The sequence below is a fragment of the Pogona vitticeps genome, chromosome 5, assembly GCF_051106095.1.
Source record: "Pogona vitticeps strain Pit_001003342236 chromosome 5, PviZW2.1, whole genome shotgun sequence".
Taxonomy (NCBI): Eukaryota; Metazoa; Chordata; class Lepidosauria; order Squamata; family Agamidae; genus Pogona; species Pogona vitticeps.
Genome location: NC_135787.1, coordinates 82,248,692 through 82,275,761, shown reverse-complemented (window position 1 = coordinate 82,275,761; position 27,070 = coordinate 82,248,692). Strand labels below are relative to the sequence as shown.

General features: G+C 40.5%; 1 long non-coding RNA gene across 1 annotated transcript; it reads right to left on the bottom strand.

Annotated features, from left to right (window-relative positions):
* Positions 1-1,022: 1,022 nt before the first annotated feature.
* On the bottom strand, positions 1,023-26,150 carry LOC140707755 (uncharacterized). Its single transcript, XR_012087926.2, has 2 exons — positions 26,047-26,150; positions 1,023-21,420 (listed from the first exon to the last, which is right to left on the bottom strand). It is a non-coding gene; the product is annotated as an uncharacterized LOC140707755 (long non-coding RNA).
* Positions 26,151-27,070: the final 920 nt, after the last annotated feature.

Here is a 27,070-nt window from a genome sequence, read left to right as displayed (position 1 = left end):
TTCTCCTTTTCCATACACCTACTTTTCAACACATGGAAGTGCACCTACAATGTTTCAGATGTTGCATAAAATAATTCATCCTATGCCAAATTAAGCAGTCCTGTCTTGAAAATTACACAAAAGAGAGGTATTAATAATGCATGTAGTGCATCCACAGACTTCCATGCTGGCAGACTGCAGGGCCTCTGTTTTCTGAGTGATGAGACTGTTAATGCATAGGTAGCTATATCATAAGTAAAAATAATAGTCCAAGAAAAAAACATGAAAATGTTTACCTTCAGCATAGCTCTCGTGTCTTGGGGTTGTAACTCCCATTAATGGGAACACAGTGAAGTTTTGCAGTTTTGCAAAGCCTCCAAATTCTCTTTCCTTACCCCCTGACCCTCCTTTTGCTTGTCAAATAATGATCCACAGTACATTGGAGCTAATACATCTCTAATATAGGAAACCTTTGCAAACAATAAGAAGCCCACAACAAACAGTTTTATACATAAGAATGTAGTTTTTTATCCTCATGAGTTCGTCATGAGCTGACATCTAAACCTAGTTCAATAACCTCTTGCTGGTTGGCTACAGCTTCTAGAGAAGGAATCCATTGTGCAGGGGGAGTGTGCATCTAAACCTTGGTTATAGATATCACTTTAGAACATAAATCAGAACATTACGTAGAAGTACTTATCAGCAGTGTATTCTCGAAGGCTTTCATGGCTGGGATCTGATGGTTGTTGTGGGTTTTTTGGGTTCTTTGGCTGTGTTCTGAAGGTTGTTCTTCTTGTCGTTTCACCAGTCTCTGTGGCCGGCATCTTCAGAGGACTGGAGTAGGAACTCTGTCCATGCTCTGTTGCTGTTTGTTGGATAGCTGAGTATTTATAGCTGTGGGAACAGCTTTTGTCTTTCTTCAGGAGATAGGGTGATCAGCATGTTTTTGTTGTGATAAGGGGGGGAGATTATCTGTCACTGTGATTGATGGGTGTTGTTAGCTGGTGTGTGTGTGTGTGTGTGTGTGTGTGTGTGTGTGTGTGTTTTGCAATGATCCCTGGCCCTTGTGGCTGGGTAGAGTTTGTTGACCTTTTGCAGGCTGTATTTTTCAGAATTGGGAGCCAGGCCGCGTTTACTTATCAGACTGCTCCAATACAACCTTCTATTTATTCAGTGTTCATCTGCAGCACACAGAAAACAGATTTATATTTGTGGATTCATATGGAAATCGTTTCCTGTCATTAGTATCCTGCTGAAACCCAACATCGACATAACAAATCCGTCAGTACATAAATGGTGGAGAGATTACATTGGAGGAAAGGTAAGTGTGGAGCAGAGACAAGAACCTGCCTTGTTCTCATACACAAGAATGAAAACTTGCAAATGTTTTCCAATTATTTTTCTGCTAGTATTGATTAGAATTCTCCCATTTGTTGGAATGGTTTTTGCACAAATTGCAAAAATTGTACAATTTATCCAAACTGGAGGAAACTACAAGTCCTGTTTCCTTATCGCACAGACTTTTAAAAATCAGAATGAACAGGTTGCTTGTGTCTGAGTAATCCACTTGTGCTTGCTGTGTATGTGTGATTTGCTTCACAAAGGGAAAAGACAGTAATTTTACACAGATACTTTTTTGCAAAAGAATGGAAACCTCAGTGTTTTTTAAATTCCTTGTTATATTGCCATGCTGGTGGCAAGATACCTTGGGAGACAGGGCAGCAACTTCTTGAAGTCTCACTGAGGAAGTGTCTGAGAACTCTTCATATTCCTGTGGTGGAGGTGCAGGCTATGAATGGAAGATGGAAGCAGGGAGGCATGAAGAAGGGCACAGTCTCCAGTGACATCATTCCCCACATACATAAGTAGTATCTGTAGATTATGATGTGATCCCCTTTTCTTTAGCTTTTTAACTTTTTCTAAGAGGTACTTCTCCAGAATTAAAGTCCTCACCCCATATGCTGGAAAGTATTGAACTGGGACTGGGGAGATGGGGTCCAAATATCCATTTGGTCATAAAGCTCACCAAGTGAATGGTGGGTTATTAATGTAGCAAATGAACAAAGAAACAAAGAAAAAGTGGCTCAAATGAACACTTGAAAAAATGGAATGAGAATGCAGAGGGTATGGAAAAATAATTGTTTAGAAGCTAGGCAATAGGGGAACTTGGAGATAAATCGAAATAATACATGGGAACAGTGTGAGAGGAAATGGCTGCTACTATGGAAGGACTTCTATTCCGGGGATCTGTGGAGATTGTTAGAAGGTTAATGATAGTGTCTCCATTAGGAGTAAATATGAAGAATAGTGACAACATTTGAAGCAATTTCATTGCCCGTTGTATGTTACAGCACCACTTTTCTATAGGCATAGGTTTTCCAATAGGATTTCAGCCATTAGATGCTAATTTGAGACCTACGTGATTGTTTAAAGCATCGGTATGCATTCAATTCTGATTTTTTTGAAAAAGGTTAAATGCATTGTTTTTCCTGCTGTGGTCAAACGTAAGTGGCTACAGCACATATTCTTCAGAATGTGGAAGGGAGAGAAGGACGTGCTTATTAGCGAAGTCTGCAGCCCAGCCAGAAGGGAACCTAAATCTGTCAAGATAAGGAACATTTTTCTTTGTACTTGGGCAGCAACAAAAATAAGAATGGTGAGCCAGGCTTAGACCTGGAACATGCCAGGCACACTAAAAAAGAGAAGTCAAGCTGTGTGTGAGTGAGTAAACACTGCCTAAGATTTTCAGACAAGGTGCCACTGTAATTTTCTGTGCCAGTTACCATGAGGAAAGATGTAGGAATGGTGTGAGGCCAGATCTTAAGTGAAGAATTTTTCCCAATTAAAATTAAAAGAACAGTAACAGCAAAATGACTGTTTAATTATGAAAGACAGAATCCTGTGTTGGATAATACTGTATCTTTACTGAATCATGAAGAAGTTTCAAACAAGGCAAGCTTTCAAGTACTCAAAGACAATTCTTCAAGCATAGGTGTTAGAGGTACTGAGTGACCTGAATCACTGAAGTGAAAATGAATGGCAGAAGAGGCCAACAGTAAGTCACAACCAGAAGATGTATGAGATTGGACCACAGGAAACACAGCAAAGCTCTGCCTGAAAGGATTTGGAAATTCGAGGAAGTACCCAATCCCTATTTGCCTTACCTTCAAGAAAGAAAGAGGGGAAAAGAGAGAAAGTCCACCTCTTTCTGATCCTAGAGCAAGACAGTGAGAATTCTCACATGTAGTCCTTGCATGGGATAAATCTTGTGTGTGGCCCCCAATGGTGTGAAGACATGCGTGGCTCACTATGGATGGCAGCGACAGAGACCTCAGATTCACACCCAGCACAGGCTCCATTAGCATATATAGGTCTTACTACTAGACATACCGTATTCTAATTTTTCAGCACTGAGGTCAAATGCCAGGTGGTGGCACAAACTGTTATTACTGATACATATCATAATACAAATCTTTGTTCCACCTTAGCCAAGTGCAGTCTCTATATTCAGACAGGGCTCTTCCTTGAGATATAGGAAGTGCAGCGCTGTATGAGGATACACATGGCTCCACCTCAAGAGGACATTTTCTGGGTTTTCCTTTCTGAATCTCAGATATGAAAAATATCTGCCTGAAGCAGATATTTTTATCTTCATTTGCTGTATTTAATGTTATTTAATATCAGTTTGCATTGGAGAAGAGATAGGAATAGAATCAGCTTCCACATCCATATTTGTCATGTTTCCTCAAGACCTCACCAGCATTCTCAACCCCCATCCAACCTGTCAATTTGAGAGACTTTTTCTTTGTACATGAAAGTATGTGCATTTTTTAAAAAAAAATATTTATTTTATTTATATCCCGCCTATCTGGTCGGATCAGGACCACTCTAGGCGGCTAACAACATAGAAGTACAATAAAAATTGATATATAAAAGAATTTTTAGATAGTAAAACATTACACAAAGTGGGGGAAACAATAAGAGAGGGAAAAAAGGGTGTCAGGAATTATCTGATGGGAAGGCCTGCCGAAACATCCATGTATTTAATTGATTCTTAAAGATACCCAGCGAGGGAGCCGCGCAAATCTCAGGAGGTAGGTTGTTCCAGAGGCGAGGAGCTACCACCGAGAAGGCCCGATTTCTTGTCTTTTCCTTCCGGGCCTCCCTCGACGTTAGGCTCCTCAGCCTCACCTCCTGGCTCGCACGAGTGACACGGGTAGATCTTGTATTATTATGAACGTATTTGAATGTATTTTCCTTAATGTGCCTATTTTAGACATTTCCCCATTGACTAAAATGTCTTTGTGTGCATTTTTTTTTAAAAAAAATATGCATTTGAGGCAACTGCATTTGTTTGCACAGTTTGAAAAAAAAGGGGACTCCTCCACTCCAAAAAAAAAATGCTTGTGATTCCCTTCTGGTGATGTGATTCTGACAAATGTACAAGCAGTTTTGCAGTTGTTCTTGCCACGAATTGGATAAATTGATTTTAATTTTAAGGACATTTCTTCCCCCTAGATCATTGTAGTTACCTTTTAAACAACATATGGGTCAAAGAAATGGACTGTAAAGAAATTAGTGGACAGAACTTTTGAAGGCTGACATTCGGTTCTGGCAGAGACAAAGAAATGGCTTGTTGCTTGCTAATGACTAACAGGTTTTGAAGAAGCCTGTTCAGTTGCTTCTGAAGCAGTGGGCTGTAGTCTATGAAAGTTTATGCCAAATAAAGCTTGATAGATTTGAAGATGTCACCAATGTGTTTTTTCAGATTGTCAGCTCTTGGTTGTGTGCCTGTTTACCTGATCGATCATGTGCTAGAGTACTCTGGGGTGCATGGCAAATAGTGGGCAAAACATCTCCTATTGCTTGCATGATTGCTGCTATACAAATGCCGAATGCAACACAATTCTGGCTGGAAGGTTTAGTGCTGGGAAAAAAATATTGTATCCAATCAGAGCATAAATTACAGCAAAGGAATTTAAAGACACAATTAAATCCCATATGATCTGGACTATTTTGTCAGCGTGTTTTGATTTCCTTGTGTGCAAAGCCCTATGTGTGTGACTTTTGTCTACACAAAGAACACATGCTCGATACTCATTCCTTCACATGCTACTTTTTCTAAGTTATTTCTTTCCCTTTGTGCTGTGAAATTCTTTTTAGTGCTGGACATTAATTCTTTGGCTTAGCCTCTTCCCAGACCTTTAAGTTATGTACTGGATTTTTAGGCAGCCTATTCTAGCTTAAAAATATCCTGAGCAAGCAGCCTGGAAATTCAGTAAACAAATGGGGAAAAACTGGAGATAAGCAGCTGAAATATTCATCAAAAATAAGGCAGAGCAGGAACAAAATGCTCGGCAGCATGGATTTGGCACATTTTACAAAATAGTTCTCTCTTTTTTTGCACTAGGTGTATAGATGTTTGTCTAGATCTATTATTTTTCATAACAAACTCACAAGCCGAACAATGCTGTGGAAAATGTTGGTATCGAAAGAAAGCTAAACCCACAGTTAAACACTATTTATCATTGGTCATAAAACTTATTATCATTGCATGTTGCACTAATAGAAGTTTACTACACACTTGATATTGCTTTCTGTTCCTATATGTCACCAGCAAGGCCTTGCAAAGGCACTTTCCTCTATGTATTAAGGAAAACAGTAAATGACAGACAACATAGCCATGAGGCTGCAATTACAAAAACAAACGGGATGTTTTGTTTTGTTTTTACATAAGGAAGATATCTCCCACACTTAGAACAGCCTAGCAGGATCAGCCAAGCCATTTTGTTGCTTAAGACTGATCAAATAAATGGTGGCCTCCTCTTAAACTGATAGTGCATGAGATTGGAAGCCTTTTTTGGTACTTGAGACAGAAAATCCCACAAGTGCTTCTCCCTATCTCTTAAGCAGTAGGGGAAAAAACATTAATAATTAATAGTTCACTGCACAAATTAAAAAATGAATTGCAAAATTCATCAAAAATTGCTAATTTGTTAATTTGTATTTGTCTGAATTGATGCTCTCTGACAAATATGAATCAATGAATATTGAGTGATGTCTTATATATTGGTTTGTTGGGCTGCAATAGAGCCCCCAGGCACCTAGATACACCAAAATTACAGAGAAGCTTCCTCTGATGTCGCTCTTCAATCTTGTCAAGTTTGATTAAGACTGGATCTTGGATGTCTGAGTTACACCCCCACAAGGAGAGCCTCCCACAGAAAGTCTCTCCCCTGGCACCTAGAGAAACTAAAATTACAGAAAAGCTTCCTCTGCCTCTCCTGTGCAATCTCACCCATTTGGTGAAGTTTGGGTTTCAACAACCCAGCTGCTAAAGGGCATTTTTTTTTTTTTTGGTATATAACACAAATGTCTGAAACCAAGTCTTCACCAGACCTGGAGGGATTGTAGAGGAGAGTCAGGGAAAGCTTCTCTATGTCTTTGATGTTTAGGTGCCTGGGGAGAATCTGTTGCCTGATTGATTCTACCTAGTGGAAAGGTTTGCCCTGGCAGGGTTGCCATATTACCCAGATAACTGGGTTTGACTTGGAATTTGATCATACTTGTTTAAACCACTAGGTGGCATGGAATTCCAGTTTCCTTCTTTTCTTTCTTTTTTTAATGTGTTTCTGACCTGCAGCCACTCACACCCATGACTGTTGGTCATGCTAGTGAAGGCTGATGGGAATTGGATTTTTACAATATCTGAAAGGCCATAGGTCCTCATCTTTTGTTCTGTTATAATCCAGTGAATGAGAGAAACATTTCTTTAAAAACAGTTGCCCTCACCTCTGAAAAGAAGTACACTTTAAACTCTGCTGGTACATTCCTTTCTACAGTTATGTACATGCAAATCCTACTAAATCTAATAGGCTATGTTTACATGCAAACTGTGTGTGGAACTGCAGCCTATGCATTTTAAGCATTGTTACAAGTGGGATTAATCTGACATCATTTGAGCATAAAACCTTCATTAGTAAATGGCTCATATTGAATGTTCATAAAGTGCAGCCTTGTAATACTGAAGGAGAGAAAGGTATATTCACAGCCATACCATGCATTAAAAAACACTGAAGTTTGTTTCCCCAATTACTCATTATGAGACACAGCTCCCTAATGTGTATAAAATAAGCTAGTAAACTGCTTCTTCAGCAATTTGCATTCACATCTTGAATCAAGTTGTGGCGGCAATGAGATAAATCACATACAGATACATTCAGGGAGCAGAGCACAGAGCAGGATTAGCATTTCTTTACCAAGAACACAATTGTATAATTATGCTTGTTGTGCAACTCCTTTTGCATTAAGGTGGTTTGAGATAGACTTTAGCCATGGTCTATCCTTTTGGCAATCTTTTGAAATGAACAGATACCATGCAAGTGCAAACTTTGGATGTCAGCATCCAAAGGTAACTAATTCAAAACAGCTAGTTACTTCAAATTAGTTCCTTTCCCCAAGTCAAACATCATTATGATTTTTGTTAAACAAGTGGTGCCTTTAGTTGTCAATTTTAGATGTTTTTAAAGTTAAAGGCAATAAAAATGATGGTGCACCAGAAGATTCAAGTGCTATTTCTTCCTGCTGTCTTGTGTTCTGTTGTGGGTGTTAAAGAGATAATGAGATGGAAGGCAGCAGAGTATATTTTATGTTATAGTGGAGTAGCTTGTAGCATTCAAATGAGTCTCAAGAAATTTTTGAGAAACAGGAAACTGAAGAGTTACTTTTAAACTTTACCATAACAAATTACTTTTACAAAGTAACTTTCCATGTCCTGTCCCAGACTATGTTATACTATCACAATTATACCTATTATGCAAGCATTCTTTTACCATGGTATTTCAAGATGAAAACATTGACCACAATCCAGGGGGAACTTCTCCTGTATGAGATGTTTTGACATGGACAGGACTGGGAACCATACAAGAGTAAGGTAATTCTGTTGAAGTCAATCAGAGGTAAATTAGTTGTGGTTATTATAGGTTAATTGGGATTTGGGTATGACTCAACTCCTCTGGTTCAGGTCAAAATATATACATGGAAATTCATTTATCTGGATAGTTGAAACATGTCCCAACAATGAGATTTAATTTTCAGCTTGCTGTATCTGTTTTTAAGTGAAACTTAAAAGAGCTGCCTTTCTTTATGGTATCTGGTTCTTTAAGATGTCAAAACATTTAGTCTCATTCCCCTGTGTACTATTTATTTTGTTTATCAATTACTTCATTTTGACATAAACCAATCATGTTGCATTTGCTCTCATTTAACATTGGTTTGTTATCTCCATATTCTCAGTGTTTCACTCCTATTTTACAGATGCCATTGAGTAAAATGTTGAGAAATTAAAACCAATGTTGTTGCCAGGCTTTTTCAGTAAGGGAAGTTGCCATATTTCTCAGAAAAGCTTCAGCAAAAGTAATTTAAAATTAAGTTATGAGATCCAGTTTGTGACAGAACTACAGGGTTTGCATACAGATCATCTGAAACATTAGGAGATAGGAATGGCTGTTTGTCTGAAATCCTGGACAGATGCTGCAATGAAGTGTCGACTATACTAAATGACAAGGACCAACCAGGTCCCTGTGTTCAACTCATTTTGAACCACAGGGACACATTATGTAGCAAGTGGGGCTAACAAGCAAAATGAATTTGTCTGTCTCTGTTTCCACACCCATTCCTGTCACTATTGGGGGAAAAGATCCTCTATCTAGTTGTCGTGTTTAGGGCACATTTTGAAGGTGTTCCCCTGTTGTTCACGGTTACATGTGGTTATTCCTCAGCAGTATAACTCTAGCCAGCTTATTGGTTTTTTGATTGATAACATTTTCTCTATACCCACTTCATATACTTTCATATACTTTTAAAGCAAAACTGAGGTCCAGACTGGACAGTAGAGTTAGCAGATCACTAAAATGGGTGCTTCCTAAAGTGACAAAAGGCATCTGGTTGTTCCAGTGTGAGCTTGCCTCCATCTGCACTTTGCAAATTGGTGTGCATTTGTTTTGTGATTGGTCACCAGGATTTCAGAAACATTGCAAAACCTAGAAGGCACTGGGTGACTGGAGGCAAAATGTGATCGGGAAATATGCTTCCCTTTAACATGTGAATGTTATTATTATCTAAAGCATTACACTGGTTCTTTGTCTTGACTCTGAAAGCCGGAAGGGAAAACCCTCCCTTCCGCTTCACCCAGATCACTTCATTCATTCTCCCCCACCCTCTTTCCTTCTCCTGCCTCATTTTTGACCTATCCATCTTTGGAGCAGTAAGACATCTAATCCCTAACAACTTGTTTCCTCTTCATTATATGGAAAAGGGGACTCCTCCAGTGGCTCCATCACAACATGCCATGTGTCCATTGATGTGACATCTGAAATTTGTGCTTAGCACAGAAAGAGGAACCAGAACAGCATACAGGAGCAGGGATGTATGTTCTCCATGCAGTTACGATCCCTGGACAGTTAGTGTGCTTAGTTGTGTGAAGAACAGAGTAAAGTTGTACATATTTCCAAAACTGACAAAGAAAGAAAATGATGCAGAGGATATAATAAAAGAATCATAGAATAATTTAGTTGAAAGGGGCTTGTAAGGCCATCAAATCTAACCCCCTGTTCAATGCAGGAATACAAATTAAAAGATATCTTCTAGATAGTTGTCTAAATTTCTCTTGAATGCCTCCAGTACTGCAACACTCACCACCTCTCGAGGTAACTGGTTCCACTATCATACCGCTCTAGCGTTTTGGAAGTTTTTCCTGATAATCAACTGAAATCTGGCTTCCTGTAACTTGAGCCCATTGTTACATGTCCTGCACTTTGGGATGATTGAGAAGTGATCCTGCCCCTCTTCTTTATGAAAGCCTTTCAAGTATTTGAAATGTGCTATCATATCACCCCTCAGTTTTCTTTTCTCAAGGCTAAACACGCCCAGTTCTTTCTGTCTTTTCTTGTAGGACTTGGTTTCCAGCCCCTTGATAATCCTTGCTGCTCTTCTCTGAACTTTTTCCAGTTTGTCATCATCCTTCTTGGAGTGTAGTGTCCAGAACTGGACACAGGACTCAAGATGTGCCCTTACCAGTGCCAAATAGAGAGGGACTAGTACTTCATGCCCCTTCATGGATTGCTGCTTTGTCGTGGCAAAGAGGCTTGAGTAACTCAGATAAGTTATGGGCTATGCCGTGCAGGGAAACCCAAGGCAGACGGCCTTTCACATGATGTATTCTGCATATAAGTTAAATAAGCCGGGGGACAAGATACAGCCTTGGCGTACTCCTTTCCCAATTTTGAACCAATCAGTTGTTCCAGATCCAGTTCTAACTACTGCTTCCTATCCCACATATAGGTTTCTCAGGAGACAGATAAGGTGGTCAGGCACTCCCATTTCTTTAAGGACTTGCCATAGTTTGCTGTGGTCCACACAGTCAAAGGCTTTTACGTAGTCAATGAAGCAGAAGTAGATGTTTTTTCTGGAATTCTCTGGCTTTCTCCATAATCCAGCACATGGTAGCAATTTGGTCTCTAGTTTCTCTGCCCCTTCAAAATCCATCTTGTACTTCTGAGAGTTCTCAGTCCACATACTGCGGAAGCCTAACTTGTAGAATTTTGAGCATAACCTTGCTAGCATGTGAAATGAGTGCAATTGAACGGTAGTTGGAGCATTTCTTTGACACTGCCCTTCTTTGGTATTGGGATGTAGACTGATCTTTTCCAGTCCTCTGGCCACTGTTGAGTTTTCCAAACTTGCTGGCATATTAAATGTAGCACCTTAACAGCGTCATCTTTTAAGAGTTTAAATAGTTCAACTGGAATGCCATCACCTCCACTGGCCTTGTTGTTAGCCAAGCTTTCTAAGGCCCACTTGACTTCACTCTCCAGGATGTCTGGCTCAAGGTCAGCAACCTCACTATCTGGGTTGTCCGGGATATCCAAATCTTTCTGGTACAATTCCTCTGTGTATTCTTGCCACCTCTCCTTGATGTCTTCTGCTTCTGTTAGGTCCCTCCCTTTTTTGTCCTTTATCATGTCCATCTTTGCACAAAATGTTCCTTTAATATCTCCAATTTTCCTGAACAGATCTCTGGTTTTTCCTTTTCTATTTTCCTCTATTTCTTTGTATATTGTCCCCCTGCTTATTTAACTTATATGCAGATTACATCATGCGAAAGGCCGGACTGGAGGAATCCCAACTCAGAATTAAGATTTCCAGAAGAATTATCAGCAACTTCTGATACAGAGATGATACCACTCTGATGACAAAAAGTGAGGAGGAATTAAAGAACCTCTTTATGAGGGTGAAAGAGGAGAGTGCAAAAAACAGTCTGAAGGTCAACATAAAAAAAAAAAACACCTAAGATCATGGCCACTGGTCCCATCACCTCCTGCCGAATAGAAGGGGAAGATAGGAGGCAGTGACAGATTTCACTTTCTTGGGCTCCATGATAACTGCAGATGGTGATAGCAGCCACAAAATTAAAAGATGCCTGCTTCTTGGAGGAAAGTGATGACAAACTTTGACAGCATCTTAAAAAGCAGAGATATCATCTTGCCAACAAAAGTCCACATAGTCAAAGCTATGGTTTTTCCTGTAGTGATGTATGGAAGTGAGAGCTGGACCATAAAGAAAGCTGACTGCCGAAGAATTGATGCTTTTGAATTGTGGTGCTGGAGGAGACTCTTGAGAGTCCCCTGGACTGCAAGGAGAACAAACCTATCCATTTTGAAGGAAATCAACCCTGAGTGCTCACTGGAAGGACAGATCCTGAAGCTGAGGCTCCAATACTTTGGCCTTCTCATGAGAAGAGAAGACTCCCTGGAAAAGACCCTGATGCTGGGAAAGTGTGAAGGCAAGAGGAGAAGGGGACAACAGAGGACAGAATGGTTGGACAGTGTCACCGAAGCTACCAACATGAATTTGACCCAACTCCGGGAGGCAGTGGAAGACAGGAGGGCCTGGCGTGCTCTGGTCCATGGGCTTACAAACAGTTGGACACAAATAAACGACTAAACAAAAACAGTACTTCATGGGATTTGGATATTATACTTCTGTTCAGGTAAAGGTAAAGGTTCTCCTTGACATTTTAGTCAGTCGTGTTTGACTCTAGGGGGCGGTGCTCATCCCCGTTTCCAAGCCGTAGAGCCAGTGTTTGTCTGAAGACAATCTTCCATGGTCACATGGCCAGTGTGACTTAGACATGGAATGCTGTTTACCTTCCCACCGAGGTGGTAACTATTTATCTACTCGCATATACATACTGTCGAACTGCTAGGCGAGGAGCCGGGACAAAGTGACGGGAGCTCACTCCGTCACGTGGATTCGATCTTATGACTGCTGGTCTTCTGACCCTGCAGCACACAAAGGCTTCTGTGGTTTAGCCCACAGCGCCACCACATCCCTATATAATTCTGTTAATGCATCCTAAAATCACCTTGGCCTTTTTGCAGCCACATTGCATTGTTGCATTCAGCTTGTGATCTACAACAATTCCGGCATCAGATAGCATCAAAACAACTGATTGCATTCACTGTGTATAATGAACATTCCAAAATACAGAAGACAGTTTTAACATTTGTGAAAACTAATGTAATGCTAGTTGTTTCAGCACTGCCCTAGTTATGAACACATGGCATATGGTGTATTTCATGTAAAATGTGAACACTCACGATGGACAGCTGATTGTATGGGGCCAAAACTACCAGACATTTGCTATAGAATGCACTAACGCTAACTGGTGCTTCTACCATCTGCCTTTGGATGAAATTAATTTGCACCAAAGCTTTCATCATAATGGATCTGTGTGCATTGTTTATCCAAACACGTTTTATAGACTTCTAAAAATCTGTTTTCATAATTAGCTCTCTCAGTGCAATAGCTGAGAGCTGACAATTCTCCTTTTTGCTCACACAGCACTCCTCTTTCTCTCTCATTTCTCCTTCTCATTTTAAAAGAAGGTTGTGAATAGAGGGTAGGATGTCAAATAATTTAACATATGGAGAGGTTTTATGTGTTTGGTGTCACAACGACAGTGCTATATTTAAACACAGGAGGGTTATACTTAATTATAGATGGGGCAAAATTCTTTGACAGTTTTAATGGATTTCTTTTTTCTCATTTGAATATCAGCACTAGGAATAATACTCTCGAAATGATCCTAAAAACCAAGCAGGCTTCTTTTTATGTGCCTAATAGCTACCTTTGAAGAAGAATACACCATGTTGAGCTTTTTAAAAAACTGACAATATTTATTTAAACCACAAAAGAGCTTATGTAGCTTTGTGATTATGGACAGGAAAGAATATTAGAAAAGGAAAAGTTAGGATGGTGGGGTGGGGGAAGAAAAAAAAAGCTTCAAAGTAAGCAAAAAATATGTGTCAGTCACAGACATTAAAGCTGGCTGTTCTTAAACTCCAGCAGCTAAGCCATGGGCAGGAAACAAGAAAATGATGAGGCAGGGAGAATGAAATCCGTATGGATGCTAATGTTTAGCAACCTTTTCTTGAGTTAAAAACACAAATGATTGCTTTAAACTAAGAAAGAAAGGAAAGCTAGAAATGAATTAAAAGCCTGAAATACGCTGAATTTCACACGCACGGAAGAAAAATGTATCTAAATCCAGACATTGTTTTACATTTAAATGTGTTTTTAAAGTGTGGTTTTAAAAAAGATACAGCTTTAACACTTACCTTTGCATATAACATGGGCAGGGTGATCCTTGGGTAAATTGTGGCAGTTTTGCAGCAGGAAAAATCTTTGCTGCCCTAAATGCAAAACTTTGTCTGATACTCACTAGCAGGTAATTAGCTTTTTGCCCCCCCCCCCCCCCGGTAAGCTCTGGAGATGAGCTAGTAAAGACTTGAATATTCCTCCTGCTGAATATTGCTGTGATAGCTGGTTGACTGGCAGTCCTCATTAGGAAATTGTTATTGTAGTGTCCTGTCTAAGCTTCATCAGTGGCGGCGAGGGTGAGGGAGTCTCCAATCTTGGCTGAATATAATTAAAAAGAATGACGACTGCTTCTGTGAGGAATAGAAATTGCCACTGGAATGCTGTTGGTACCGTTTGGTTCAAATCAAATTATGGTGTCCACATGTGTTTCCCTCCGGCCTTTTGTAAGAGCTGTTGTGCACCTTTCTGGCACAGAACTACAGCATGTATTCTTTTCGGTATTATTCAGCAAAATCCTAATTGTTATATAACCTGTGCAGATGGTTAGCCCACAACCAAACGGAGCTTTGCGCAGTGGCATCAACCCTGCGATGTATTAGGGAGGGTTGTGTTTTTAAAAGGCAGGATGGAGAAAACTCCTCCTCATCTTTTTTCATCTTTTTCTTCTTAATATTTCTCCAAATGACAAAGCACAATTCTAACACCATTCTATGCTGATGTATTGCTGATATGCCACTTACTTTAACTAGCAACATCAAAGAAGGAAAGCCACTGTGTCCTGCTGAATGATATCTGTGAGAAAAGGTGGGGAAAGGGGCTATGTAGACTCCGTGGGCTCCACCCGCATAAGGCAGTGCAGCCTTATGGGGGCAGTCAGAAAATGGAGAAAGGTCGGAAAAGTGGGTTCCCTCCCTAACATCTCCCCAACCGTCACCCCAACATTTCTCCCTCATGCCAGTACTGCGCCCACAATCTTGCCCTGCCACTGCTGTCCTCTGCTAGTCCCTCCTTATTTGGGAATAAACTGGGTATTCATAAATACGCCGGGTGGGCCTTTCTCATGAGTAAATTAGCAATACACAGACTTGTATCGACCCCTCTCACAAGAGAATAATATCTCCAGTGTGAACAGAAGGATCACTCAAGTGAGAGATGAAATAGATTGGATCGCTAAGAACCTTTTAAGTGTGAACCTGACTGCTCTAAATTCCTTTGTCTGAATAGGCCCTGAGTTTGCATTTGTAGCCTTACAGCCTAATCCTACATGCTTACATGGAAGAATTCCTTAGTAAATTCAATTAGGTGTGCAACTCAGACCTGTGTGATATAGCTACTACCCTTTGGGGTCGGTATATTAATTTACAATCCAATAACTAGTGATTCTGAAAGCAGAATTAAGGTTTGTTGTCACAATGCATTTCACAGAGTCAGTTTTGATACAATGCAATACACAATTCCAAAAATTTCTGAAGCTAAGAGCTTATGTACAACAGATACAATATATGGAAGATAGAGAATTCCCCTTCTCCTAGCATACAGTCAATTGACCCAGGACTGCCATTGTGATGCTGGCCTCTTGTGTCTTGCTATCTGTAATTCTGCTGTTTTAGTACAGTATATAGTCATTGTTATTGTTATATTCACTGGTTATTGTTATACCAGTCAAGGAATGATTCAGACCCTTTTGTGATGGATATAAAATTATTAACATCCTTGCCTTTGGAGTGCCATGTGAAACACCCATTGGCATTGACCAGACTGAATGAGAGAAATGTGCCCCTCATCTAGATCTTTGAATATTTTTTTAAACAAAGCAACAAGCTTGGTTACACTGAAGTGCTACACTGTGCAAGTGTAACTGTGCAGCTGGCAGTATAAAAACTGATTTAAGCCTGTGTCTTAACCCTTGTTCTGTCTTTGCTTGTGAACACAAACTGAACTTGTAATAGAAGCTACACATTTTGTATTGAGGTTGTGCAACAAAGTAAAACGAATGTTGGCTGTCTGCCCATACTAGATGAATTCTATTCAGGCTTCATGGAGTGGCTGGAGTAGGCATCAAATTTTAAGGATGGGGGAGTCTATTGCACTGTTTATGTTTTTACAAAGTAAAGTTTGTTCCATTGCCTTTTTGCATCAATAATCATTCTACATGAAATTTAATTTTCATGTGCATAAAAATTCATAACCTTTTCACATACTTGTATACAATAATTAACATTTATTTTATAGTTGTCTCTTACATTTGCACATTTATATGCCTTTTCTATGTTATTTCCCCAAATTTATTAATTTTGTACCCTTATTGTCCATAGAGAACTATAGTGCAAAATTCAAACAAAGGCAAAACACAAAAGATAATCATGTTTCAATGTTCATAATAGTTTGAGAAGTATATAATATGTTGGTTGATGATACAACACAAGTCAAACAAACTACAGCCCCAAACAAATTATGCCCCCCTGGACTGTATCACTAACTCACTTCTGTAATGAAAAAAGATATTTATTACAATCTTGGTCTCTTTTCTGTTATTCCTTGGCAGATGTGTATCATGGTTCTTCAAATTTTGGCATAAATGCAGTACCTGGAAAGAGTATTTTTAGTTTGTGACAGATGTGTATCATTGCAGGTTTTTTCATACTCCAGTGCACACACCTAACTTCAGGTAATGGTGACATCATCTCTGTGTTAGAACATGGGATCTGGCAAACAGAGTAACAGGCAGGTCTTGCTGTATCCCTCCACACCTGATGTGTTCTCCTTAAAATCTCAGCCAAATCACATTTCTCTCTATGGGGATTACTTCCAGTCTTTTAACTTCACCAGAAGTAAGCAACTTGCCTCTCTACATACTTGGTGGCCTATTGCCATAATGTATATTTAGAAGTGATAAATCCCATGGCAGTTCTAGTGCTGATGAAATTCTGGAGCACATCCCACCACAAATACTTTGACGATTAGCAACAGAAAGCTGATGTTTTCTTTTCTCTCTCCCCCCCCCCCACTTCTTCTTTTTTTCCTTTCCCATTTTGGACTAATCTGGATTTTATCTTAGTTTATTTTATATTATATGTAAACCGCCCAGAGTAGACACATTCTAGATGGGCAGTATATAAATCTAATAAATAAATATAAAATAAAATACGTAACATTGCAAGCAAATTCAAGCTAACTGGAACTACAAAATTCAACTAAATTTCAAAGGTAGAAATCTGGAATGCTCTAATGCAGAAAAATTGCCCTAATCCACTGGAATTTTAGTCCAGTTTTCAAAAGGATATTCTTCCACTTCCCAATTGCAGGAATTTAGCTTCAAAGATAAATGATTTTTTCCAAGTGCATCACATTGCAATGGCACTTTCAGGTGTTTCTATGAATGTATAGCTCCATTGCTCACTCTGTGAATAACCTTAGCCCTACAGTTTGGCCTAATGGTCTGAAAATGGGGATGTCTCTACTTGTGGTGAAGGGCGGGGGAGGCACCTAAGTCCTGCTCTCAATGTCTCCATTCCAGATATCAGTCAGACCACTTTGCACTTAGGGCAAGCTGCATAGGACCAGCTCTTTACTTCACAAAAATACTATCACCTCCTAGTCGAGTAATATGAATGTAGGAAAGTACCACGTTATTTCTCCTGCTCCTGTGGCTCTTTCATATGTGTGTTGTCACAGCAGCATGGAAAGCAAAAATAGCTCTCATTCTACATACACTCATTGTGCCTACCTACCCTTAAGGAGAACTACATTCTTCATTTATTCTCAAATCCATGTTCTCTCTGAGGCAGCTAACAAACAAAGGGGACAAAGTAGATTAAAATAACATGAAATGTTTTAAAATTCAAGCACTAATAATGATCTCACTTTATAAAACCTTTTCAGATGTTCCTTTCCTCATGGAGAGTTCTGTTTAGCAAGCTGGAATAGTCATCATTACAAAGATTGTTGAGTAGCCATTTGTTTGTCATTAGTATTTACCTGGAAGAGTATTCCCATGCTATCAGGCATAGCCGCTTATTTTACCCTTTAAAGAAGAGGCAGCAATAGTTGGCCTATGTATGGTTTCCAAGATCATTTGTGCATCTCTAGCTACCTTCCCTCCCGCCATGACCACTGCTGATGAAACAGAGGCTACAGCAATCATAACGGTGCCACTATTCTTTTGGAGTGCAACCCTCTAGTCTTAGAACATTATGGAGCTCATTTGTTAACCATTACAATAGGAATGGGCAACTTCCAGAGGACATTGGAGGGCTACACCTTTGCCTGGTACTACAAACCTTTCTTTCAAAAAAAGTGTGTTGTTGGGGGTTTTTTTGATATAAAAAGTCCCATGTGCTCTATAGTGGCCAAAAATGCTTTTGAAAAACAAATGAAACATTTTTAGAATTTGGGAGCCCCAAGAGTGTGAGGAACTGAAATCATGCCAGAATTAGCCTCACTTCCTCAGAAGGCAGAATAAAACTTTCTGAGCCAAATTTATTATGAGGGTGGTGGTGGTGAGCATGCTAGGGAGGCCACACCTCTACATTACAGTCTCCATGTGCTTTTGCTCTCCTTAGAATAAGCAATGTGGCCAGAGGAGATGGGTCAGAAAGAGTGGGGGTCAAAAGGTGGAGAAAAATGATGGATTTGGAAAGTTTTGTGAGTAGATTTTCCTAAGACAATGTAATGTACATCTTTCTTTAGTCAAACTATTGGTTAGCACTGGTTAACTAAACCAAAGGTAGACCATTTCTCTTCTTGTTCTTCTCTAGCAGTACATACAGAAATCGGAAGGGGTTTAACATGATAACAGCTACATAGGGAATAAAAGCAAATTATAATTATGTCCAGAAATAATGGGAATGACCTGAAAAGGTCCACAGATGATTCCTTTTCCACCAGCAGCAGTGAAATACATAAGCTCTTAAACAGCCCCTTCCTGTTGCAATTTCTCAGCATTTACGTCTGCTTTTCAACAAGACGTACATAATATATTTCCCAATTTTCCCACTGATAAATGTGGAGAAAAACAGATCAACACATCTATCCTCATGATCTCCTGCTAAATGATGCAATGGACATGTACAAAATGCATTCTCTTTCGAACAAGCAAATGATGCTTTCTTATATCAGACCAGCCACATTAATGACTTTCTGTGGCATTTGAGAATTATGGTTGCAACACTATTCCCTTAATAGCACATATATAAAATTCATTAATTGGCTAGCATAATGATTCATAGAAAACGGACATAACTAATACAACTCATATCTCATTACTTTGCTCAGTTTTTCTGTCACTTTAATAGTGACTTTCAATATATTATTCAGCAGAGAAGTCACTAATTATTTGTATCTCATTGTATAATGTTTTTGTGAGGTCAACTTTTTAATGTTCTCCCCTTCTAGTCTGCTTTTTTAAAGCAGGGAACCTTGTTGAATTTTTGATGCCTATGGAAATGTTAATAAGTAAATGATTATCTTATTATTTGGCTCCTTTTGTGAAATGAGTTGCTATAAAAATGTTCAAGGAGGTGGCAGACTTCATTTTTTAAAACATTCTTCTGGAAGGAGCTCCTGCTGGTGCAGAGCTTTATATGTAAATGGACTTCTTGAAAGATGTTATTATTTTCTTTGTATTTTTATAAGTGATACTCTGACAGTTGGGTTTACCAAGGTACAAATTACATTTAAAATTAACCTTCTCTTTTAAGACACAAAATTATCAAATCAGTAATACTGCGTACCTAGATGTATACAGCACTTCACTTTACACTCTCTGTGCTTTGCATGGAAATATGAGTTTCTGGTTAAAACGCTAGTAAATATTTGCTATGGGGATTGTGAACATTGTGCATAGCTCTGGTGGCACAGAGGGCATCGTGCTTGCTGTGGCATCCTAGGTGAACAGAGTGAGATCAATTATTTGCAAATCTGCACCTCATCTAGCAAGATATTTCCAAAATTAGTGGGTTGCAAATCTAGTGGAAGAAGGCCCCCCACAACTGATTGTCACCTACCTTCCTTCCTTTCCTTTTTGTTTAAGCAAAAAGGCAAACCTCGGATCTTTGCACCAGTACTTTGCAACAGTTGCATTTGTGGGCTGCACCTTTCCTCATGTTATTGTAAGGGCAAAACAGAGAACAAGTACAGGTGGAAAGCATCCAAGCATCAGACCTTGATCCATGTAGGATCCAGGTATGATATGTTATGTGCTGCCAATTAAAAACATAACAACTCTAATAGGGCTTTCAGGTTAAGTGAGATGTTTAAGAAATGGTACCAGTTCCACAGCCCCAGTGAGCTTCCATAGCTGAGTGAGGATTTGAACCCAGGCTCCTGAGTCCCAGTTCATTTCTCTATCCACTATGCCACACTGGGTATTTCCAGGACCAACCAATACTAATTGTAATTAGATTGAAATTAATTATTAATTTTAATCTAATTACAATCAGTACAGTATTTCAATACCATCCTATTAGAGTTGCTACTCTCTGGATGATTCACAAGATATAGCAAAATCATAAAAACACTTTACAAGAATGCAAAAATACAGTAAAATGCAATAAACCCTGTTGGTAGTTTAAAAAATACCTTTAAATAAAAATACATCAATTAAAATCCATTTGTACATCTCAGAACAATATTTACAATTGGTAGAAGGCAGCTTTATATAATGTGCTTTTTAAAAACAGAGAACAACGATGCCTGGTGAACCTCCAGATGAAGATTTTTTTCCTGAGGGAAGAGGCAACAATTGAGAAAGCTCAGTTCCTTGTGTTGACTTTTCTGGCCACCTTAGGAGCAACAATTCTTAATGTTGGTGGACTACAACGAGTGTATAGGACAAGTAGCTATTTTGTGGGAGAGACATGCTGTCAGATATCAGAGTCCTAAACCATTAAGTGTTTAATAGGTTATTAAAGGTAAAGGTAAAGGTTCCCCTTGACATTTTCAGTCCAGTTGTGTCCGACTCTAGGGGGCGGTGCTCATCCTTTTTTCAAGTCGTAGAGCCAGCGTTTGTCCGAAGACAATTTCCATTGTCACATGGCCAGCATGACTAGGGAACACCATTTTACCTTCCCACCAAGGTGGTACCTATTTATCTACTCACATTTACATGCTTTCAAATTGCTAGGTTGGTGAGGAACTGGGACAAAGCGACGGGAGCTCACTCCATCACGTGGATTCAATCTTATGACTGCTGGTCTTCTGACCCTGCAGCATAGGCTTCTGCGGTTTAGCCCGCAGTGCCACCACGGCCCACTAATAACTAATAGGTTATTACCAGCACCTTAAATTGAGCACGGAAACTAACAGGGAGCCACGAAAAGCATGCCAAAACTGGGGATATATGTCCAATGTCTCCTGATACCTGTAATCAGTCTCACTGCCACATTTTGGACCTACTGAAGTTTCCATAATGACCAAGGGCAGTCTACATAGAGAATGTAACTGTATTATATTTTAGAGATTACCAATACATGATCCATTGCTGTTAGGCATATCTTATCCAGGTAGGTAAGAAGCCAAGGTTGATAAAAGATACTCCTGGCCACAGCAGATATTTGTGCCTTCACTGAGAGAGCTGGGTCCAAAGGTACTCCCAGGCTGTGAACACAGTCCTTCAGGGGAGTGTAACCCCATCAAGACAAGCTAAATATCCCTCTAATCAGCTTGATGGTCCTCCAAACAGTAGAATCTCCATCTTATCTAGATTCAGTTTCAGTTTGTTGGTCCTAGTCCAGTCCATTATCGATGCCCGGCAGTGCTCAAGGACTTGCACAACATCACCTGCAGATGAAGAAAAGGAGAGACAGAGCTATGTGTCACATGCATATTGATGACAAAAACCCCTCAAAAACTCCAAATTACTTCTCCCAGCAGCTTCATATATATATTAAAGACCATTGAGGAGACAGCTCATCCCTTGGAAGGACCCCATTACTGAGGTGACAAGGGCTGGACAATGCCTTCCCAAGCTGTATCATCTGAAATCTGCCCTTGAGGAAGGACTGGAACCACCAAGGAATGGAGCCCCTAATCCTGACCTTGAAACTGTCCCAGAAGAATACCTCGGTCAATAGTATCATATGCTACAGAAAGAACCAAGATGACCAATAGGGTTATACTCCCCTTCCCTCAAGAGAGCATCTTGCATGGTGACCAATGCCATTTCAGTCCTATGGTGTAACCTGAACCCTGATTGAAATGGATCTAGACTATCTATTTCCTCCAAGAACGTCAGTCACCACCCTTTCAATCAACTTGCCCAGGAATTGTTTGGTCCACTGCTGAGCTTGATTCGGCAGGACAGGCCACCATTATCATCTTCCTGGGAAATCACGAGATGCGGTTTCATGAGAGTGACCCGGGAAGGGAGGGGGGAAGGCTGGCAATATTTAAAGGATGTTTTCCCCTCCCTTTGGCCTCTTCCTTTTCTGGCAATGGTGAAGGTCGTAGCTCTGCAGCTCAGTTATTTTTAACTGCATCTCTCCGGCTTATATACAGCAGTGGCTTTGCTATCAGATGGGGGGGGTTGCATCCCCCCACATGTGTACTTTGTGCTTCGGCCCTGCATTTAGGGGCTGATAGTATGGACATTTTTTTTTAAAAAAAATGCCTTATTAGTATTTTGTTCTACTTTTAATTGAAGAAGAAGAAGAAGAAGAAGAAGAAGAAGAAGAAGAAGAAGAAGAAGAAGAAGAAGAAGAAGAAGAAGAAGAAGAAGAAGAAGAAGAAGAAGAAGAAGAAGAAGAAGAAGAAGAAGAAGCATAGGGAAATAACAGAGGGTGGCTTGTCATTTGTAGGGATGCATATAAGGCTGCATTATTTAGGGCTGCGTCGTTACTGACATTTTTCAGTACTTTGAGGATTAGTGAGGTAGTAGCTACAGGGAAAGGTGATGCGACAAATGTAACATTGCAATGGCATGATGTTAGATTGGAAGATGACATGATTTTGATTCGTATTTGTCAATCCAAGGCCAACCAGTGTGATAGAGGTGCCGATCTTAATCTGGCTACTTGCTATAGCAGAGCTACAGTATGTCTGGTGAGAGCAATAAGCACATATTTAGAACTTAGGGGGCAGGGACAGGATTATTTTTTCATGCACAAAGATGGGTCCCCTCTAATGAAGTATCAGTTTTGGAAAATGACAGATTAGGCACTGCGTAATTTGGGAATTCAAGATTTGAAGTTTGGCACTCATTCTTTCAGAATTGGTGCAGCTTCAACTGCAGCCGCTTTAGGCTATCATCCCAATGACTTTAAATGATTAGGAGCTAGAATCCAAATCATCTGGAAAGGGATCCATGGAAAGCAATGGAGCCAATTTTGCAGAGCGGCAGCATTTGGTGAACAACCCTAGCTGTATTACTCATTACACTTGGGCGGTAACGATCTGGTCAGGCAGGCTGGCAAGGCCTTGATATTGGATGTTATACGCAACCTCAGATGGCTGAGGGCAACGTACCCTGCTCTGAGTATTATTTCGTCCATGGTCATTCCTCTGCTGGTGTGGCAGGATGAATGCCAGGTGCAGCGAGTTAACACTGTGTGGAGGAGTGTTAACTGGGAAGTTTGTACAGTGGTATGCAATGGCATTGGATCAGTGATTGGTCACCAGGAGATCCATGGTAATAGGCCCATGCTTTTTTCTGCACAATGGAGTGTGCCTTTCAGATAGAGGATTAGAAATATTTCTGGCAGACCTCGGGGGGGGGCTGCTTTTGGAAATTGAGAGGCTGGATGGCAGGCATTGGACTTAGTGTAGCTAGCCCCTATGTTGTGGCAGTTAGTGCAGATAGAACAGGTTTCGGTGAGTCCCCTCACAACCACAGGTAACATATAGCTCATCTGATCTCCCAGCACTGAGGATTGTGTGATTATAGTGCTTGGGGAGGGGGCTGGAGGTCCAGGGGTGGTCAAATTTGGGCTGGCAGGGTTCTTGCTGTCTTCATTACCATGAGAACACCCATTTGTTTGGTAAGGGGTCCATTGAGATCCCTTTGCAGTACCTGATTCTGCAGTATGGCAGGACCCCCCTTTTTTATTGAGGGCAATAATTAATATTCAATAAAATGTGCCCCATATTTATTCCATAATAATTGTCTCATGTCTTTATTCCAGGGTAAGGGGGTAATGAGTATTGGCAGTGGGTCAATAGTTAAGATAATTGGCTGCTAAATTAGATTAATTTGAAATGGGCCTTTTAATGGTTTCCTTTAGATCAGGGGTCCCCAACCCCCAGTCTGTGGCCCAGGACTGGGCCATGGCCTTGGCAGAACCGGGCCGCGGAGATAGATCTCCCACTCCCCCCCACACACTTCCCCCACGCATACCCAACTGCCTGCATGGGCTGCCCACCCACCCTTGAGTGTTTCCCACCCACCCGTGCATGCATGAGCATGCACCCCACCCACCCACAAGTATACCCCAGCCATCCGTGCATGTGTGTGAGCATGTCCCACCCACCCTCAAGTGTGCCTCGCCTGCCCACCCATGCATGCGTGAGTGTGCACCCCACACACCTGCGAGCACACCCCACACATCCATGAGTGTGGGGGTTCCCCCTGCACATGGGCCCCACCCTCCAACCAGTCCATGATTTGGAAAAGGTTAGAGACCACTAACCTTTTAGTACGACAAGGCTGTAAGGAGTACGACAAGGCTGTATATTGTCTCCCTGCTTATTTAACTTATATGCAGAATACATCATGCGGAAGGCTGGACTGGAGGAATCCCAAGCTGGAATCAAGATTGCCAGAAGAAATATCAACAACCTCCGATATGCACATGATACCACTCTGATGGCAGAAAGTGAGGAGGAACTAAAGAACCTTGAAATGAGGGTGAACGAGGAGAGTGCAAAAAAGGGTCTTAAACTCAACATCAAAAAAACTTAGATCATGGCCACTGGCCCCATCACATCCTGGCAAATAGAAGGGGAAGATATGGAGGCAGTGACAGATTTTACCTTCTTGGGCTCCATAATCACTGCAGATGGAGACAGCAGCCACGAAATTCAAAGACACCTTCTTCTTGGGAGGAAAGCAATGACAAACCTTGACAGCATCTTAAAAAGCAGAGACATCACATGGCCAACAAAAGTCCGAATAGTCAAAGCTATGGTTTTTCCTGTTGTGATATATGGAAGTGAGAGCTGGACCATAAAGAAAGCTGACTGCCGAAGAATTGATGCCTTTGAATTGTGGTGCTGGAGGAGGCTCTTGAGAGTCCCCTGGACTGCAAGGAGAACAAACCTATAAATTCTAAAGGAAATCAACCCTGAGTGCTCCCTGGAAGGACAGATCCTGAAGCTGAGGCTCCAGTACTTTGGCCATCTCATGAGAAGACTCCCTGGAAAAGACCTTGATGTTGGGAAAGTGTGAAGGCAAGAGGAGAAGGGGACGACCGAGGATGAGATGGCTGGACAGTGTCACCGAAGCAACCAACATGAATCTGACCCAACTCCGGGAGGCAGTGGAAGACAGGAGGGCCTGGCGTGCTCTGGTCCATGGGGCCACAAAGAGTCGGACACGACTAAACGACTAAATGAAACGAGAGACCACTGCTTTAGATGGTAAGGTAAATGACCCTCCTATAAGGATGCATTAATGATGTGTGCAGACTATTCTATGGTTGTTTCATTTCCTGATTTTAAGAGCCATGATGGGCAAGGATCTCACAAGGAGGTGCTTTCAGTGGCAATGAGCTATAGTTCACAACATTTGGATGAAGAAGTTGTTTTTGTCCAGAGAAAAATGACACAGTAATAGGACAGCTTTTCCTCCAGTGACTGCACATTTTGCCTGGGCAATCAGAATTGCAAATGAAGCCTGTGTTTTCCTTCCAGTGACCATTCACCAAGCAAAGAAAGCTAATTAGCAGGCATGAGGGAACCTCATGTTAGGATAATCAAATATCTTTTATCACTTCAGGAAGCACCACTTCTAGAATTGATGCTCATTGTGCTGTTAGGTGTGATCTTCAGTGCCAGAATCATTCTGGTATGTGGTACATATGTCAGTCTAGCTCTCTACTCATTGTATCTTGTGCAGCCCAAGGTAGCTGAAGGATGTTCTTTTTCCTTGGCCTCCAAAACGGTTACCAAGAAAAAGGAAGTGAGGGTTTGTTTGTTTGTTTGTTTTCAAAGTCACATTACTCCTTTTTGTTTTTAAGTTTATTTCAGCAATGGAACCTCTCCCTCTCCTTTGTCAACATGTTTGAACTTAGAGGAGAGTAATCCTGCCAAAGTTTCTGGGTTCCTCTCACAGCCACATGCTAGAAGAGAGTAAGGGAAGCTGGGTGGGGACACCTTTAGGGAAAAGAGGTAAGATGAACAGGGTGGCAAAAAGAGGTGAGTTGAGAAGGTAGAAAAAGGATAAAGATGGTCATGGGGATAGACAATATCTACCTAAACAGAATCAGAAACTTCTGATTCAAGTGTGTCTTCCATAAAGCGTTGTGACTTACTTTGCTTCCTGACTCTTTGTATCAATAGAAGAAATCAGAGGCTTCTTTTGTCTGTCAGAGGCAAGCAAAATATCTGTGACATACATAATATTATCTGAATCCTGAAATCTAATAGTGGCTGATTTGTTTATGCACACAATAGAAATGCATTGACATGGAGTAGCACAGTAATTGCTCCATTTTTAACAGTTCTGTTGGAGGCTTCCCATGATCTTAGGCCAGTACTGCTGTGTTTATGTCTGGTAAATTATGTGCATGATTTTCATGTTCTAAATATGAAGCCTGAAGGTATTCTCAGTGAGGAGCAGATTCAGATTGAGAAAATGCAGTGTCAGTGTATAATGTTAGAGAAACCCTAATGTTAGACTATAGAGGTAAATTCTGAAGTTGAAATGGTTTTCCAAATTTTGTGAGAGTAAATATATGTAGCACCATCCGTGTCTGCCATGGGAAGAGCTGAGGATGGGGAGGGGGGGAGAATACTCACCATTAATTTGTCATCATTCTCTGATACTCATGTAACAAGCACATGCCAAACATGGAGAGAAGCAGGACGTACATGAGCACCTAGAATGTGTTTACAGCAAAGGCACAGAGTGAATTTCCCACATAATACTAGCTAAGAGCAAGTGTCAGGGTGATATTTATTTATTTAAAACATTTTTACCCCACCTTTCTCCATGAAAGGACCCAAGCTGGCTTACATTATTTAAAAATAGCTAAAAATGATACATTGTTTATATATTCAAACAGAATTAAATAAACATTGTATTAAAATGTTAAATAAAAGCATTATTAAATTAAAAGCAACAAGACACTAACTAGTCCAGTTTTAAAACCTCTGTTAGACAGCTAGCCACTAAGAGAAAGCCTGTCTGAAGAGAAAGGTCTTCACCTGCTTGTGGAATGACAGCAAAGATGGGGCCAGCCTGGCCTTCTGTGAGAGTCTGGGAGCATTGACAGAG